Consider the following 6,705-nt stretch of genomic DNA (forward strand, 5'->3'; position numbering starts at 1 on the left):
AGAGATTTAGGAACCAGGTTTTAAATTGTAAGACATTTCCAGGGGCAGATGTGGACTCTGACCACAATCCATTGTTTATGACCTGTAGATTAAAACTGAAGAAACTGCAAAAAGGTGGGAATTTAAGGAGATGGCACCTGGATAAACTGAAAGAACCAGAGGTTGTACAGAGTTTCAGGGAGAGCATAAGGGAACAATTGACAGCAATGGGGGAAGGAAATACAGTAGAAGAAGAATGGGTAGCTTTGAGGGATGAAGTAGTGAAGGCAGCAGAGGATCAAGTAGGTAAAAGGACGAGGGCTAGTAGAAATCCTTGGGTAACAGAAGAAATATTGAATTTAATTGATGAAAGGAGAAAATATAAAATGCAGTAAATGAAGCAGGCAAAAAGGAATACAAACGTCTCAAAAATGATATCGACAGGAAGTGCAAAATGGCTAAGCAGGGATGGATAGAGGACAAATGTAAGGATGTAGAGGCTTATCTCACTATGGGTAAGATAGATACTGCCTACAGGAAAATTAAAGAGACCTTTGGAGAGAAGAGAACCACTTGTATGAATATCAAGAGCTCAGATGGAAACACAGTTCTAAGCAAAGAAGGGAAAGCAGAAAGGTGGAAGGAGTAAATAGATGGTCTATACAAGGGCGATGTACTTGAGGACAATATTATGGAAATGGAAGAGGATGTAGATGAAGATGAAATGGGAGATATGATACTGCGTGAAGAGTTTGACAGAGCACTGAAAGATCTGAGTCGAAACAAGGCCCCGGGAGTAGACAACATTCCATTGGAACTACTGACGGCCTTGGGAGACCCAGTCCTGACAAAACTCTAGCATCTGGTGAGTAAGATGTATGAAACAGGCAAAATTCCCTCAGACTTCAAGAAGAATATAATAATTCCAATCCCAAAGAAAGCAGGTGTTGACAGATGTGAAAATTACCGAACAATCAGTTAAATAAGCCACAGCTGCAAAATACTAACACGAATTCTTTACAGACGAATGGAAAAACTAGTAGAAGCCGACCTCGGGGAAGATCAGTTTGGATTCCGTAGAAACACTGGAACACGTGAGGCAATACTGACCTTACGACTTATCTTAGAAGAAAGATTAAGGAAAGGCAAACCTACGTTTCTAGCATTTGTAGACTTAGAGAAGGCTTTTGACAATGTTGATTGGAATACTCTCTTTCAAATTCTAAAGGTGGCAGGGGTAAAATACAGGGAGCGAAAGGCTATTTACAATTTGTACAGAAACCAGACTGCAGTTATAAGAGTCGAGGGACATGAAAGGGAAGCAGTGGTTGGGATGGGAGTAAGAAAGGGTTGTAGCCTCTCCCCGATGTTATTCAATCTGTATATTGAGCAAGCAGTAAAGGAAACAAAAGAAAAATTTAGAGTAGGTATTAAAATCCATGGAGAAGAAATAAAAACTTTGAGGTTCGCCGATGACATTGTAATTCTATCAGAGACGGCAAAGGACTTGGAAGAGCAGTTGAATGGAATGGACAGTGTCTTGAATGGAGGATATAAGATGAACATCAACAAAAGCAAACGAGGATAATGGAATGTAGTCGAATTAAGTCGGGTGATGCTGAGGGAAGTAGATTAGGAAATGAGACACTTAAAGTAGTAAAGGAGTTTTGCTATTTGGGGAGCAAAATAACTGATGATGGTCGAAGTAGAGAGGATATAAAATGTAGACTGGCAATGGCAAGGAAATCGTTTCTGAAGAAGAGAAATTTGTTAACATCGAGTATAGATTTAAGTGTCAGGAAGTCATTTCTGAAAGTATTTGTATGAAGTGTAGCCATGTATGGAAGTGAAACATGGACGGTAAATAGTTTGGACAAGAAGAGAATAGAAGCTTTCGAAATGTGGTGCTACAGAAGAATGCTGAAGGTGGGTAGATCGCGTAACTAATGAGGAGGTATTGAATAGGATTGGGGAGAAGAGAAGTTTTGTGGCACAACTTGACCAGAAGAAGGGATCGGTTGGTAGGACATGTTCTGAGGCATCAAGGGATCACCAATTTAGTATTGGAGGTCAGCGTGGAGGGTGAAAATCGTAGAGGGAGACCAAGAGAAGAATACACTAAGCAGATTCAGAAGGATGTAGGTTGCAGTCGGTACTGGGAGATGAAGAAGCTTGCACAGGATAGAGCAGCATGGAGAGCTGCATCAAACCAGTCTCAGGACTGAAGACCACAACAACAACAACATCAACAACAACAACGTCGTATTAGCTAGTCTCGCGTTTTATGTCAAGACTACGGTCGTAGTCAAGAATAAAGTACTAAGACTGAAGTCAAGACTTCCTCTGGGAAGTGCCGGAGCGTACAATGTTGCCAGATCGAGCATATTGCAGGACATAGGATTCTGAGAGGAGCACGACTGTATTGCCCACCCCTTACGTGAAGGACTCGCCGGTCAATTTTTTGCTCTAAGACTGTATCTACAACACATATTGCAAGCTGAAGACCCAGACAAATTAAAAAACAAAAGTAGTTTATGAGAGCAACGTTAACTATAGCTATAGCGTTCGAAGTATTCATAGTATTGTATACGTTTGTGTAAACGCCTTCCAATGCCCACTCAAGGAAGACAAGGATACACAGTCTAGCTTCAATATTATAAATTCGCCTCAGTTTGCGGATGAACTCAGACTTAGGTTGATAATCATTTTGAATATTTAGCAGTACTGTACCCATTGCTGTTAAACTCGTTTTCAACCAATGATTCCCACAGCTACAGAAACACTACATGTATACCTCCTAGACAAAATACTTACGCAGTGCTATCAGACGAAAAGATCAACCTGACACATACTGTGGGAAGATTGTTTTACAACCTTCGTACATGGATAATGAGCTTTTTCCTATTTGAGATGTCTGTGAACATTGCTGCTTGAAACGATTTAAGACGAAGCTAAGTTCCATCAGCTACGACAATGTTTAAAGAAATCGTCCTAACGGCACTAAATCGTGGTTTGTGAATCGTTTACCGGCCGTACTCTGCCGCATTTCGCTGGCTGGAAGGCAAAAAGCTTACTGACAAATTTCACAGAAGGAAACGTCTCCCACTGGAAGGTCATGTTGTTTTATTTAAATGATTACAAAATCAGGTAAAACAGTCAGGTTGTCAGTATAAGCACCCTGTTGCACTGCCCAGGGCCTGTAATGATAAAGGGCCTGTTTAGGTCAGGCATATTGTATACAGAAGTGGAAGAGAGAGCACCACTAAATTTTAATCCGTATGCATTGCATACACACAGAAATTACTGTTACAGTGTACTTATGGAGCCCAATGAGTGAACTGCGTATTTTCCGGTGAGGAAGACCACTGGCAAACTCTGGTGACACTCTGAGCTAGAATTTATGGTCAGCGACTAAGTGTAAGGTCAATGAGTCGGATGCGAGTTTTGTAACTGTGAAATACATTCCTACATTATAGAAGCGAATATTAAATTTGAACTAATATTGCGAAAATTTTGTACTTGGATAGCTTAGAATGAAAATCTTTCTGTTTATTGCAAAGGAAAACAACTGATTTTCTAAAACATTATCTGTCATACACAGCTTGGAACAGGTCATGTCGACCAAATCATATGGAAGAACTGACAGCGACGTATATCGGAAGGCAGTAAGATCTCTTACCTTTTGGTTTGGCAGTACTCGATAGCCATTTCTAGGCGCGAGTAAATGAAGAAAGGCAGCGCGTTTTTCTTATCAAGTAACGTCTTCATCACATACTTTAGTTTTAATGTAATCTACGAGTAATTACTGATGTTTGATATTAACATGGAAAGGATTCCGTAGACAGGGAAAGAACCGTGTTGGGTTCGTATCTCTGTCACAGAACTTCACATCACGCACTTCATCTTTAAATGCTTGCACGCTTTGTTGCTTCAGAATAGTGGTATATCAGACATCTTTCGTGGTTAATTAACAGGGCGAAAGGGTCTTGACAGAAGTCCCGGTTTATTCAAATGGCTCTGAGCGCTATGGGACTTAACATCTGTGGTCATGAGTCCACTAGAACTTAGAACTACTTAAACCTAACTAACCTAAGGCCAACACTCACATCCATGCCCGAGGCAGGATTGGAACCTGCGACCGTAGCAGTCGCGCGGTTCCGGACTGAGTGCCTAGAACCGCTAGATCGGTTTATTACAAAAATTGTCGTCTTTTATTCAAGTTTAGATTTGGTTACTGGTATTGCCAAAAACTTCAATAATTCATGACTCTTCATGGCTAGCCATCAATATGATATGATTAGATTAGATTACATTAGATTAATTGTTGTTTCATAGATCATGAATACGGTATTTCGTAATGACGTGGAACGTGTCATTTTAACGGAAGATTTCTTTACATACCATGATTCAATTTCTTTACAATTTTTTACTCTCTCTCTCTCTCATTCTTTTTGATTTTTATCTCTCTCTCTCTCTCTCTCTCTCTCTGTCACACACACACACACACACACACACACACACACATACACACACACACACATTATTTTTATTTTTTTTATTTGTTTGTTGTGCTCGACTATCGGCGTGGCACGAAAACGTCTGTGAATGAGACTCTTAGTTTTGAGTACATTTACGAAAGAAATAGGGTTCAAGTGGCTCTGAGCACTATGGGACTCAACTTCTCAGATCATTAGTCCCCTAGAACTTAGAACTAGTTAAACCTAACTAAGCTAAAGACATCACACACATCTATGCCCGAGGCAGGATTCGAACCTGCGACCGTAGCGGTCTCGCGGTTCCAGGCTGCAGCGCCTAGAACCGCACGGCCACTTCGGCCGGCACGAAAGAAATATAAAAACAACTACTACCGTTACTGATTTATGATGCTTAGTTTGCAGTTAATTCTGAATATTATTAGCAACTACGCTCCAGTCCCTAAACCTAGTTCCAGAAATGCTAATCAGACGCAGTACGTATTTCAAGCCGTTGCAGCCACGACTTGGAGACACCAGCTATGGTCACTTCCCAGCCCGCTGTAAGATCGCAGCGGTTCGTCTTTTTCCTGCTGGTGTTGTAACTGAGATTTGGCAACAAGGCAATGTATGTTTGGCAACTCTGTGATCGACGAGTTACTTCCTGGTGTGCACGGAATTAAGCCTCAAAGTTCACTTGATTTTACCTGTCATTTCCATTGAATAATCTGAGTTATTATCGCTCGAGGTGTAACAAAAGATTGTAAATATACGATTTTCAGCCCTGGAAAGTCGTTGCACGTGGAAATCGCAACTAATTTCGTCCTTCAAACAGCGGTTTACGAGTTCTAGTCACTATTGGTCTCGTAAGTGGAAGAAGAACACACACTTCTTCGCCAGCTCGGTGGTAACGTGCTGACCTGTGAAAAAGCGTCTGTTATGGTTCGCAGTTTCAGTCCCACTGAGTGTAGCGTTTTTATCCCTTCCGTGAAATAGCTACAAACAGTCAGATCAAACATCGCAAATAAATATTTTCCGCTCATAGTGCAATGGTGACCAACTCACAATGCTGCACAACAGGTAAAGCCTCTTTCCGCTGCTGACAAGCAAATTTTGGGTTTCTAGGAATACATAACTTAATTTATGAAATGCCACATTTGCATACCTCTTGAGTATGACACACCATACCAATTAAACAAATATCCAGTCAAACTCCAAGTGAGTAGTATTTTACCAATTTGTGACGATAGAGGCACGCTTGTGTACAGATACTCAGTTTTATTAAAACAGACTTTCGTCGTTAGGTTATTGTAGGTAGTTTTATTTCATTTTTTTAAATACAGTTCACAATTTTCGTAAGGTTTCCTTTAATGTTGTTAAAACAATAGTAAACATGAGAGCGAAATTAATCATCAACGATACATGCGAATTCTCTGATGTTATCTGTAACAGTCTGAAAATGCACATGCATCTTATTGATTACATGCATGTAGAAAACTTGTACTGAGTTAACGCTCTCAAACAAGGTTTGAAGAAGAATAAAATGCCACTACCAGACGACAGCTAATGTAGAAAATACTTTTCCGACGTATTTTGGCACGATGCGCTCTACCCATACATAATACAAAAGTTTCGAGATGCATCTACTGTCTGGCTGTCTGTTAAATCTGAAATGAACAAAATTTCGCAAAAGTTAGCCCTTTGTCCACATACAACTTATTTTGGGTTGGGAAGTGAAGGGAATTATGTTACAAGTTCCATTACATTGATAACTTTAGCAGAGAGGAGAATCGCGTTTTGAAAAATTTAGCGGTGAATGTACTCGAACCATCTTATCTGGCGTGCGCGATACTTAGCATAACGTTACCAGCTGACACGTAGCTATAACAGCTCCACAAGTCAATAACAATTCCTCCAGAACTTCTGCATTCCACAGCGCTGTGGGATAATGCATATGGCGAGGTCAATACTTATGAGAGACAAACAGTTATACCTTTTCTTTTGCACTGCACGACATTTTCAACAAACAGATAGCGCAATAGAGAAGCCCAAGTGGAAAGGAACATTTCCTATTTAAATTTCTGCATCCTAAACTGTTGGAAGTTCTGTGTTGGTGGCAGTTACGTGATTTTATTTTGGTGATTACAAAATAAAGTTGAACGTATGCACTGGGTAACCGAGGCAGCTAGTTCATGGTGATTCAGTCAACCAAGTAAATGAATTTACTGAACATGCTGCAAATTGATACAGGGAG

The sequence above is a fragment of the Schistocerca piceifrons genome, chromosome 1, assembly GCF_021461385.2.
Source record: "Schistocerca piceifrons isolate TAMUIC-IGC-003096 chromosome 1, iqSchPice1.1, whole genome shotgun sequence".
NCBI lineage: Eukaryota > Metazoa > Arthropoda > Insecta > Orthoptera > Acrididae > Schistocerca > Schistocerca piceifrons.